This window comes from Balaenoptera ricei, chromosome 4, assembly GCF_028023285.1.
Source record: "Balaenoptera ricei isolate mBalRic1 chromosome 4, mBalRic1.hap2, whole genome shotgun sequence".
Lineage (NCBI taxonomy): Eukaryota > Metazoa > Chordata > Mammalia > Artiodactyla > Balaenopteridae > Balaenoptera > Balaenoptera ricei.
The window spans coordinates 152,305,113-152,317,705 of record NC_082642.1 but is presented as its reverse complement, the minus strand read 5'-3'; the positions used below and the strand labels follow the sequence as shown (position 1 = coordinate 152,317,705).

Here is a 12,593-nt window from a genome sequence, read left to right as displayed (position 1 = left end):
ATGCTTCCTATTACAGCTCCTTGTTCAATCCCTTGTCAGACTGAAAGCTCTCCTTGTGTTTTGTCTTCCTCTTAATGCAGAATAAAGCCAACACACCAAAGCTTTCATCACCCGTTTTTCATAGATATTCCTAGGTTTCATTTTTGTTTCTCTTCCCCACGGCTTGGTCTGGCCACCTAGAAACATCCCTATGTCCTTTCACATTTCTGTACCTTTGCCTCTGCTGGTTTCTCTACCTGGGAGGCCATGATGGCATCTCCATCGTCTGGTGAACTGGTGATTACATCATGTGATGCATTCCTCAGCCTTCCTTCTACCATGGGTGTCCACTCCTCTGGTAGAACCTGTGCTCACCTCTATTCTAGTCCATTATCCCAACAGATGTGAATTCCTTGAGAACCAGAACATCCTGATAGGTTTTCTGGAGACATGATGTGAGCCTAATGTTTGGTGTGTAGAAGGATTAAATCAGCATTTCTTGAGTGAGGGCGCCCACCCAGCCGAGTTCATTCTTGTTGTTGGAGAACTGTGCAGATAGATTGCTTGAATCTAATGATAGTGCAGTCAGGCCTTCTCAAATGAACAGTTTCTTTTGTCATTTGATGCCCCTACTAAGATGGCAGAGTGCAAGCACATTTTTCACTTATCAAAGAGGCCCAGGGTAGGTAAAAATCTGGGGAAAACCCAAATCACATAATGAAATACCAGAGAAAAAAAGAAAAGAAAAGAAGTCTAGGAAAATATATGTGAACAATGAACTTCACATTCTTGAACTGCTTCTTTCTGTAAAAAATTGAAACATCTCCAAAGAATACAGCCTTCAGAAACTTGGCCCAGGTGTATTTAATTTTCCAGAACAATATACTGATGATTATCATCTGGGAGCGTGAATTCTTAACCCTTGGAGGCCGATACCTACTGTTTGTTAACCACCCTGAAAGCTTTAGGGTTTTTGCCAAGGCAAGAAAATGTCAGGGGGTTAAAGATCGAGGTTCAGTAAACTTAGAAGAAAAGAGCTCTGGGTTGGCTTGGAGTTGGTTCAGGTAGAGGAGATGGAGCAATACTGGTAGGGTCTTCAGAAGTGAAGCAATACAGGTGGGGTCTTCCGAAAGAGTAAAAGAGAGTTGGATTCATGTCAGCACCCTGCATATTTCATGGGATTAGGTTCTTGAACATCTTCTCAATCATCTGATTTGGGGCAGGAGAAGCCAGCCACATATCCATTTTTCACTTTTATTTAAAACTTGAGTTTAGACTTCCGTTGTTCTGATTGCAATGCAAATTCAGAATATCATATATATTCTTTCAAGTTGAAATTTTTAAAGGAAACAAAGAAATAAACTTTGAGCTCTAGTGCTGGAAAGAACAGTCTGGTAGCTTTTGGGGAAGGTGCTAGTCTTTCTGCATGAGGGTTCTATCCTTGCATTGTTAGATTTTTAGTTCTCTAAAGATGCATCATGAAAGCTTGATTTTAAATGTAGGCTCACATGTGAGATGGATGCTCATTTTTTTTTTTTTTCTTTTCAAATGAACGAGTAATTATCAAAACAGAAAAAACACGTGACTGGAGTCCTTTTAGCATTTAAGCAAGCATCCTCTGGCAGCTCACAGCCGGGCCACAGATCTAGTGGCTATTCACAGCCGAGAAATTCTGTGTGGTTGGGCAGGACACACCTCTTCCCATCTTCCTTCGGAAACGTGATGTGGCTTTTGCCACACGTCAGAAAACCTGTGTCAAGTCTCACTTCCTCAGACATCTTGAGGAAAGGCTGAGGACTATATTTTTCCCAGTTAGTTGGAAATTTCCAACAGTGTTTAAGATGGTTGGAGGGGCTACATAATTTGTAAAAGATATGAAACGCATGGATATTTGTGAGATCTCCTAATCATTTTGCAAAACTGTAGATAGGCCCAATTTCTGTCTGATATTCTTTGGCACATTTGCATTTTGTCCTGAAAGCTCTAGAATGTTTTGGAATGACATTTTCCTTCGTTCTTTCTCTCATCACCACCCCCACCATTGACTTTCCATTTGAAACTCAAGATTCTCAGGGTGGTGATATAAAAGGAAGACGCCCAAATATTTGTACCCTCTCTTTCTACAGAATTTTCTAGAAATAACAAAGGCTAGGATCTTTGTAGCATTGCTGTAGGACTCTGACCTGTGATGCAGAAGCCCTTCTGCCCTTCCCTAGCCATGCCCTGGAATTTTGTCCTATAGACTCTTTCTAAGGTTGCACTTGAGGCTCTCACATCCTCCTATTAGACATGTAATATACCTTTTCACATGCATCCATTTCTTCATTCATTCAACAGCTATTTACCAAGTGCCTACTTTTCACTAGGCACTGCCCTTGGTAATCAGGGTATAACGGTGCACAAACCAGACACATTCCCTGCTCTCATTGGGCTCACAGGCTACTAGAGGAGCAATTACAACAGTCACAACAGTGAGGTGGGGGGGGTGATAAATGCAGACTGAAAGGAAAGCACTGAAGAAAGAGATATGGTTCCATGAACATATGGAGCCACACTGAACCATACGGAACGTAAGAATCTGACCAAGACAATTTCTTAGGGAGGAATTTTTGAGCAGAGATTTGAAGGGCAAGTAGGAATTGTCCAGACGGAGGTGGGGTTAGGCAAAAGAGATTGTCTGGGAGGAGGAAGAGCATGAGCAAAGACCCTGTGAAAGGAGTGGGCATATATTTGAATGGAGACCCTGGCTGGAGCTCAGAGTAGGTAAACGTCTGTGAGGTCAAATCATGGTGAGTGTTCTAGGCCATGCTCAATGTTTCCTCCTTTACCTGAACAATAGGAAGCCAAGGAGGAATTTAAGGTGGAATGTTGAGTTTTGAGAAGATCATTCTGGAAACCATGGGGAAGAGATTAGGGCAGGTTCAGGGAGGACGCTGGGGAGTAGTTCATGCAAAAAATGTCAGTGTCTTGGGTTTGTAGGTTGGTGGCCATGGAATTGGAGAGAAGTGAACCGACCTAATTATTATTAGGAGGGAAAATGGACAGGAGTTGGTGATGGGTTGGCTGTGATGTGTGGGTGGGAGGTGGAGAAAATGGGGCCAAGGATGGCCCCTCAGATTCTACTCAACAAAACTGGATGTAGGAAGGACCATTCCCTGAGAGAGGAGACACTGGAGGAGGGAAGAAGGACTGGGACTGGGAGAGAAGATCTTAAGATCAGATTTGGACAAGTGGCATTTAAGATGCCACATGGAATTTATGGTTCTGAAATCCATAGGTGAGATCTGGGCTGGAGATACACATTTTGAAGTCATCTGTAAATATCCAGTTGGATGTTCAAAATTCTCCAGGTGGGCTCAGTTCGGTTGTATTTAAGTCAGGATACTGTACTAAATTTACAAGTTAGCGAAATTACTTCACACGTCTAAATTCTCTGCTGATGCGAGGACAATTGTAAGCCTCAGTGGTCTTCACCTACTGAGGGTGAAGTAACAAACATAATTTTTACTCTTAAATCAGTATCTCTGTAAGCCTTTCTGTGTCTTGGAGCAATTCCTTTCACAAATGATACTACCTTATCCCAAGCCACACTCAAAGAGGAAATATTGGGTTGGCCAAAAAGTTCGTTCGGGTTTTTCTGTAACGTCTTATGAAAAACCCAAACGAACTTTTTGGCCAACCCAATAAATGGTGGCAAGCATGGCGATGGGCTGAAGAAGCAGCCTGTATGGGTTTCATGTGGTGCATCTCTTGTTTCAGACATCCTTACTCAAGCACCTCATGCTCCCATGCTACATCAGTAATGCCCAGCTATTAACTGCAAAGGTTTAAAAAATCTTTAAAAAAACAATCCCCAAATTGTTTTAAAAAATGCAAAATACTTCTTACCTCTCAACATTTTCAAGGATCCCCAAACCAATTAATATTTTGAAAAGACTTGGTCCTATAACATAATAAATTACATTCTAAAAGTTGGGTCATTGATACGGGGCATAATATTACCACTACCACCACGATTACTGACCACTAGGCTGGACATTAACTCACTTAAATCTATTTGGTAGGTGGTGTTATTTCTCCCATTTTCCAGTGAGAATATGGATGCTTTCAGAGGATACAGAGCTAGTAAATGGCAGGATAAGGATTTGAAATGAGTTGTGCCTGACTCCTAAGTCAGTGACCTTTAGTAGAGGGGGGCTCACTTTTGGGGACTTGACACTTATTTTATTACTTATTTTCTTTTGCCCCATAGATGGTTCACTCTCTCCTTAGAACTAGACCTTTTGAATGGGTCTTTATTCCATTCCTGCTTTATTTAAACAGTCAAAATGTAGACTAGCCACCTGAAAAACAGGGTTTTGAAGGTGGTCTGTCAACCCATTACCCCCTCCTCTTTCTAAAGTGTCTTGAAGACAAAAGCCACCATATGAATGCTAACTATCATTGTCTTCATTCAGAACCATGAAAGAAGCTGCTGGTTGGAGATGAGTGAGCTTCTGTCTCTGAAAACTGAATTTTTGTTTCTTAGCTGACATATATGGAACCAGAACTCTTCCATGGTGGGAAAGATAAATCCCTTGACTCTGAAAAATGAATTTGAGAGGTGGTTGGTTGGAGAGCTCAGCTACTGTGTTGGGTCCTAGTCTGAGGGGTGGAAGGAAGAGAGAGAGAGAGAGAGAGAGAGAGAGAGAGAGAGAGAGAGAGAGAGAGAGGGAGGGAGAGAGAAGAGAAGAGAGGAGAGGAGAGGAGAGGAGAGGAGAGGAGAGGAGAGGAGAGGAGAGGAGAGGAGAGAGGAGAGGTACTCCTCAGATATTTGTTTCAGTTGGGAAATAGGGACATTTTATGTACGGAATCTTATACTTACCATACATAGTGCTTTTTGCCCAGAAGGCTCTCAAAAGAATGCATTCTTTTTTCTTTCTTGTCCACACCCATCAATGATAATCAACTTCACTTGGGTGATTCTGGAAGCTAGTCTAAACCAGCTACGCTACTTAATAGTTGTGGGAATGGGTAGAAGAATAGTTTCTTCATTGAGAACTATTAGAGGAATTTATAGGCTGTCAGGGTGTAATTAGCTGTGAAAGATTTGGCAGGGACATGAAACTGACATTCTTCTCTCATCTTTTAACCCTGCCTCTTTCCATAACTGGCACATCTTCCCCATGTCCTGGCATTGTTGTTGTGTTGTTCTGCTCTTTGAATCTCTGCCCTGGCTTGGTTGTTCTGAAACCTACTATGTTGTCGTTCCCTCTGTGTTTCTATGAGCTCTGTTAATTGCTCCTCCACTTGATACTATATTTGTTTCTCTAACCTTCCTTTCCTAAGATATGGATCCACCTGAGCAATTATGTCAGACAGGCTTTCTGCCATTTTGCATCTGTGCTTGCATGGATGTGTATGACTTAAGGCCTAAAAAAATATTTTATCAGTTATTGGCTATAGAAAGTCAAGTTTGACCCAGTTAGAAATTATCAGCACTACTTAAAAGAATAGGCTTATTTACCTATATACATTTGAAATATGTATATTTGGGGGATAAAGACTACTTTGAAATTTGAGGTTCAATTGTCGTGAGTTTGCTTAGGTACTCACTTTGAATAAAAGTAACAACCTGTGGAAAATTATGACTATTTGTTTCCGTTTGGATTAATGCTGCTTATAGAAAATAAGTTCCCAGAGGGCAGGGGCTATAGCTCATGGATATTTACAGCACCCGCTGTGAAAGAATGCCCTGTTCTTAGTAGACACTGAAATGAATGCTTTAGAAATAGTGATAGTTTTGCAGTTCCTCAAAAAATTAGACATAGAATTACCATATGATCCAACAATTTCACTCCTAGGTTTATACCCCAAAGAATTGAAAACAGGTACTTAAATACATGTACACGAATGTTCATGGCAGTGCTATCATGACAGCCAAAAGGTGGAAACAACCCATATGTCATCAACAGATGAACAGATAAACAAATTGTGGTATACACATACAACGGAATATTATTCAGCCTTAAAAAGGAATGAAATATTGATACACACTACGATATGGATGAATCTTGAAAACATTATACTTAGTGAAAGAAGCCAGACACAACAGGTCCCATATTGTATGATTCTGTTTATATGATACATCCAGGATGGGTAAAGCCATAGAGACAGAAAGCAGATTAGTGGTTGCTGGAGCAGGGGAGAAGGGAAATAGGGAGTTAACTGCTCAGTGAATAAGTGCCTTTTTTTGGGTAATGAAAATGTTTCGGATCTAGAGGGAAATGGTTCACAATACTGTGACCATACTAATTGCCACTGAATTGTGCACCTTAAAATGGAAAATTTTATGTTACGTGAATTTCACCTTAATAAAAGTAAGGAACCACAGCAAACACCCACTGAGCATTTGCTGTGAAGCAGGCATCGTATTAAGCATTTCACATAATTCTCTCGTTGAGGTCACATGCCCCTCTGTGATGGGTGATGAATTCCTTCCATTTTACAGATGGAGACCCTGACAGAAGCCCAGAGAAATTAAGCAACATACCCTCCTTCTGACAAGCTTTCCAGAACCTTGAATTCCCAGAGTTAAGTATGGTGACTCGAAGAAACTTGGAGGTAGGTGGTTCTGAACTGCTTCAAGTTTGAAAGAACACCTTTCGGCTCTGAATTTGGACACTGGGTGATCAGGGATTCAGAGGCTGTGGTTCTGTGTTTGAAAGGAATGTTTGCAGTTCTGGGTGGATGCAGAGGTGTGCTTTAGAATTCTTTGCGGATGATGAAATTTGAAAGGCCAGGGAGACTTCCTGGTGGGGTCTCATGATTAGGGGTTTCCTGGAGGGGAGTGTAGGCAGGCTGGTGTTAGGATGGATACACAGGATCTTTCAAAGTGGCATTTGGTTCTGAATTCATACTTGACTGGTCGCTCCTCAAGTTTCCTTGTAAATTTTTCATTTATAAAATTTTAGCATATAACCTCATTGAATCAGTGGCTAGGGATTTAAGGATCTTCAGATACGCAGGCTGTGAAATATCTGAGTTGACCGTATTTCCCATGTTCTGTTTTTCCCCTGTGGTTTGCTAAACATGATTTTATAAATACTTTTCTATTAGGACCTGCCTACCATACTGGGGTACTTTTTTCTTTCTCCATTTATTTGCTCCCTTTCTCTCTCACTTACACATTCACTTATTCATTAACTCACTCACTTATTCACTTGCTCACCCACTTTTTCCCACTAGCTCGCACATTCTTTAGTTCACTAACTCCTTGATGGATTGAGTCATTTAATCTATATAAACAATACATGAATTTACATTCCCCCAACAGTGCAAGAGGGTTCCCTTTTCTCCACACCCTCTCCAGCATTTATTGTTTGTAGATTTTTTGATGATGGCCATTCTGACTGGTGTGAGGTGATACCTTATTGTAGTTTTGATTTGCATTTCTCTAATGATTAGTGATGTTGAGCATCCTTTCATGTGTTTGTTGGCAATCTGCATATCTTCTTTGGAGAAATGTCTATTTAGGTCTTCTGCCCATTTTTGGATTGGGTTGTTTGCTTTTTTGATATTGAGCTACGTGAGCTGCTTGTAAATTTTGGAGATTAATCCTTTGTCAGTTGCTTCATTTGGAAATATTTTCTCCCATTCTGAGGGCTGTCTTTTTGTCTTGTTTATGGTTTCCTTTGCTGTGCAAAATCTTTTAAGTTTCATTAGGTCCCACTACAGCCACTATGGAGAACAGTATGGAGATTCCATAAAACAACTAAAAATAGAACTACCATAAAACCCAGCAATCCCACTACTGGGCATATAGCCTGAGAATACCATAATTCAAAAAGAGTCATGTACCACAGTGTTCATTGCAGCTCTATTTACAATAGCCAGGACATGGAAGCAACCTAAGTGTCCATCGACAGATGAATGGATAAAGAAGATGTGGCACATATCTTCAATGGAATATTACTTGATGAATATTGAATTTCAATGAATATTACTCAGCCATAAAAAGAAACGAAGTTGAGTTATTTGTAGTGAGGTGGATGGACCTAGAGACGGTCATACAGAGTGAAGTAAGTCAGAAAGAGAAAAATACCGTATGCTAACACATATATATGGAATCTAAAAAAAGAAAAAAAGGTTCTGAAGAACCTAGGGGCAGGACAGGAATAAAGATGCAGATGTAGAGAATGGACTTGAGGACATGGGGAGGGGGAAGGGGAAGCTGGGACTAAGTGAGAGAGTGGCATGGACATATATACACTACCAAATGTAAAATAGATAGCTAGTGGGAAGCAGCCACATAGCACAGGGAGATCAGCTCGGTGCTTTGTGACCACCTAGAGGGGTGGGATAGGGAAGGTGGGAGGGAGACCAAGAGGGAGGAGATATCAGGATATATGTATATGTATAGCTGATTCACTTTGTTATAAAGCAGAAACTAACACAACACTGTAAAGCAGTTATACTCCAATAGAGATGTTAAAAAAAAAAAAGCAATACATGAAAAGTCACTTGTAAAAATGCAAATGGTATAAAAATACATCAAGCTAAATGTGCAAGTCCTCTTGGGCTAAGTCTCCCAGCTCTCTCTCCATCTCGTTCTGGGCTGCATCAGGACCACCCCCCCTTCACAGTTCATAGTTCGGTGTGCAGGCTTCAAGACTTCTTCTAGACATTTATTTTATATGTAGATGTATACTGTTAAGGGTTTCCCCACATTGTATATCATCATGATAATGGATTCCTGTTCTGGAAAGTCTTTTTAAAACAACACCTATTAAGTTTTTGACTTTTAAATGTATTTTAAAGCAGTTTTATCGTAAAACTTAGTAGAACTTTGCCAGTCACCCTAGAAATTCCCTCACTCCCACCAAAAGTAATCACTTTTATGGATATTATGGTGTTAAATTTGTTGCATCATTATGGTTTAATCCAAAGTATGCAGCCCTAAACACTATAGGTTTTGCCCATTAAAAAACGTTTTTACATTTAAACCTGAAGAACCTGGGCCCTCTGACCTGCGGAGTGTCCCCCAGGCTGGAGTTTGCTGACTGCACACTCGTGGTGCAGATCAACCTGCTCCTCTGTTCTCTGTCCTCCTATAAATTGGCATCTGGATCCAGAAGTCTTACCAGGTCCAGGTTTAGCCCCTGGACTAGAATATTGTAGGTGGTGCTGTTTTCTTCCATCGCATACATGCTCATTTCTCCCTTGTTTTTTATATGATGTACATTGTCTAGATCTATTCATTCACTGAGCACTGCAGTATGCTGATGTTCTAATTCTATCATTTAGTTTTTGTTTGTCCCAGCTATATTATCTGGGATAATTTTATAAGGAAATTCCATCTTTCATCTACTATTTGGTTACCTGGTGGTATAGTTCATATAGGAAAGTAATATAAATATTTGGCACTCTCCTTTTACTTACTTAGTTTTCAAGATAATGTATGGGTTCCTTATCATCCTTGAAAGTTGACCAGTTAGGTTTTTAAAACATGTCATTATGAGCTCATGGATTTAAACATATTTGATGAGTTTCAATCTATAGCAATTCTCATCCTTATGGGGGTTCACATTGTCCCATCTTTGACCCAGAGAAGCTCTTCAAGTTAGGCCTCTATAACCAGTTGCTCTTGTGTCTTCTTGACATGAATCTAGAACTGAGTTCATCACCATTTCTAGGCTTTTCCAGTGGACAGAGCTAGGAAAACACATATGTATGTATATGTCTATATCTATGTCTGTTTATCTATCTATCTATCTATGTATCTATGTATCTATCTACCTATCTACCTATTATCTAAGATAAAATGCCTTGTGAATTCACACTGATTTCTAATTCAAGTTCAAGACTACAGTGTTTGTACTTTACCTCCTCTGTATTGCATGTGTATCTCCTTTATTTCACACCAAAAACCTTAGTTCTCAAGCACACAGAATTAGAGTGGTAGAATTAGAACTTCCCATAATTACTCACTTGCTTTATTCCATGGTATATACACAACAGTCTCAGAATAACACCATAATGCTATTACCACCAATTACGATTCTTGAAAATGGTTAACTTCATTTTGTCACATATGCTACCTTCATTCTCCCTCTATTTTTTATGGTTTTACTATATACTTGTAGGCAGATCTATATTTATATAGTCATATAGACTATAAAGTCTCCCTTTATAAAGTCTCATTAAGTTTTAGTTCTTCAAGTAACCACATGTTAAAATGCTCACCACCTGTCTTGTGTGCATGCTTCTCTAGTCATTTTGGTTGTCTGAAGCTTGTGCTCTAGTAAATTCCTCAGGAAGAGCTCAAGGGAATATTTTCTGAGATTCTTCATGATGGCAACAGTTTCTCTGCTCTTTACACATGAAGGTGGTTGGTATTGCTGAACATATGTCAAATCAACGCTATGTGTGATGCGGGATTTTCCTTTGCTCTCAAGGTCACTATTTGGACAATTGGCCAAATTTGAATAAAGTCTGCATAATAGGTATTGGACAATAGTATTGTTAATTTTCTTACTTGGATAATGATATTGTGGTTATGTAAGAGAATGTTCTTGTTTTTAGGAGACACAAACTTCAGTGATTAGGGATAAAAGTGCATCACGTCTGGAACTTAGGTATCTAGCTACACACACAAGATAAATGGTAATATTTGGGGAATCTTGGTGAAAGGTACATGGGAATTCTAAATTCATTATACTATTGTTCAACTTTTCTGTAAGCCTAAAATTATGTTGAAATAAAAAGTTAAAAATGTATAGATGTGCATTTCTCAATAGACATATAAATATGTACATATGCCTATTTATGCTAGCATTCATAACTTTACTGGTACAATTTTACTGTATCTTTTGAGTTACATATTTTTTCAAAGATAAGTAGTAGAGACTTTTTATGATGTTTAATAACTTATTAATATATTTGGCACAATAAAATATGGCATCTCAATGATGGATCCAGAAAATATGCAGGGAAGAAAGACATAAGTGTCTTATTTGTGAAAAAAAAGAATCCATTGACAATGCAGAGATACAGAGATTCATTCTTGATTCATTTTTCGTAGATGTTCATTTCCGCCATATTTTCTTAATCATTAGCTGAGACCTTGTTCCTTTCTTCTGCTACTTTTTTCCTTTAAAGACAAATAAACATGACCAGACCTTTATTATTATTTTGCATTGAGTGCCCCAAGAAGATTTAGATTGGTGGTTTCAAAGTAAACAAACAAGGGACAGATGCGAGGGAATTGCATAACTAGGTGGACTTTAGTGTGTATCAACTTTCTTAGGCAAATTCATAAAAAAACAAGTTTCTCCTCACTGTACTCTGTCCTTAGGGACTAATGTTCTAAAAAGGGGGAACAATTTCCCAGTACAGTTAACTCTGGGAAGATGTTATGGATTTTAGAACCATTTCACGTCCTTGCTATTTTTTTAAGGCTTATGGAGACAGACCACTGTGTAGCTAGTGAGGTGTGTGTGTGGGTGCTCCCTGATGGGTTATGTTCTTGTCCTGATATCGTGGGCACAGGTGGATGTAAATGCCCTCATGCTTGGATATCCTGGTTCCTTTGTCCAAAATATGTTCATCTTTTCCACTAGATGTCAAATTCTTGAAAAGTGGAAGCACGCCTTAAAGATATGACACAAATCTTCATCATCTGCAGCTCACAAATGGGCTGTCTTTGAAGCTTGTTTCTATAGCAACAGCTTGAAATTCAAAATTGCATTTTTCTATGGACACATGATAGTTAGGTTCCCAGGCCAGCTGACTGAAATTTGCCAAGACCGCCATGTTAATTTCTGTAGTATTGAAACAACACTACAGACCCTAATCACCAGTTGTGCTAGTGTTCTAGAGAAGTGTCTCTCAATCGGGCCAGGGAAGGCAATTTCTTAAGGCCCTGCTGGCTGCATACCTAACACTATCCCTGCACTAATATCCTTGGAGCGTAGCTCTTTTCTTACTCCTCTGCTCAATGGCGTGCGTGCTCCTGACTGACTACCAAACATAGGCACGCTCTTCAGGAAGTATTCAAGGCCTTCAACCGCATGCTCCATCTTTCCCGTCCCACTGTGTGCTACTTCCCCACCTGGGCACATGCCATCTGAAGCCTTGCCTGAACATGCCCCAGGCTTCCTTGGTTTCCCACCTTCGCTTATACTGTTCTTGGCACACCAAATCAGTTCCCATTTGTGTCTTCCTTAGAGATGCCTCTTCTTTGCTGGCTCATCTCATATGCCACCTCCTTTCCTGATTTCTCCCAACTAGAATGCACCTTTCCCTTTTGTGTACATCCTCATCCTGTCTTATGACATATAATATGATTTTTATGGGATAATGTTTTTTAGACTATTGTCAATTATACCTGGAGGGCGGGGATCCTTGTCTTACCCACCGCTGAGGATCCAGCAATGCCTAGCGCTGTGCTTGGGGTATGGCGGCTACACAACAAATCCTAAGGGTTTCGAACAGCTTCCCTGCCTCCCGGCCGCCCCCCACCCCCATCATCCTTATACTGGGAGGGGGTGGGCTGCATGTGCAAGTGCTGGTAGGAGGCCAGGGAGGGGAGCTGTGTTGCTTTCCAAACATTAATGTCCACAGACAGCTCTAAG

The 12,593-nt window shown here is 40.1% G+C and overlaps 1 protein-coding gene across 29 annotated transcripts in view; it reads left to right on the top strand.

The window, feature by feature from the left end:
• SETD4 (SET domain containing 4) overlaps positions 1-12,593 on the top strand; it is a 459,131-nt gene that overhangs the window by 176,434 nt on the left and 270,104 nt on the right. For 28 of the 29 annotated variants that reach the window (XR_009502969.1, XR_009502983.1, XR_009502978.1 and 25 more), the window contains one exon: positions 6,470-6,582. The exons of the other annotated variant lie outside the window; for it this stretch is intronic. The gene's annotated coding sequence lies outside the window, so the exon portion shown is untranslated. The remainder of the gene's footprint in view (positions 1-6,469; positions 6,583-12,593) is intronic. 29 annotated transcript variants of the gene reach the window in all.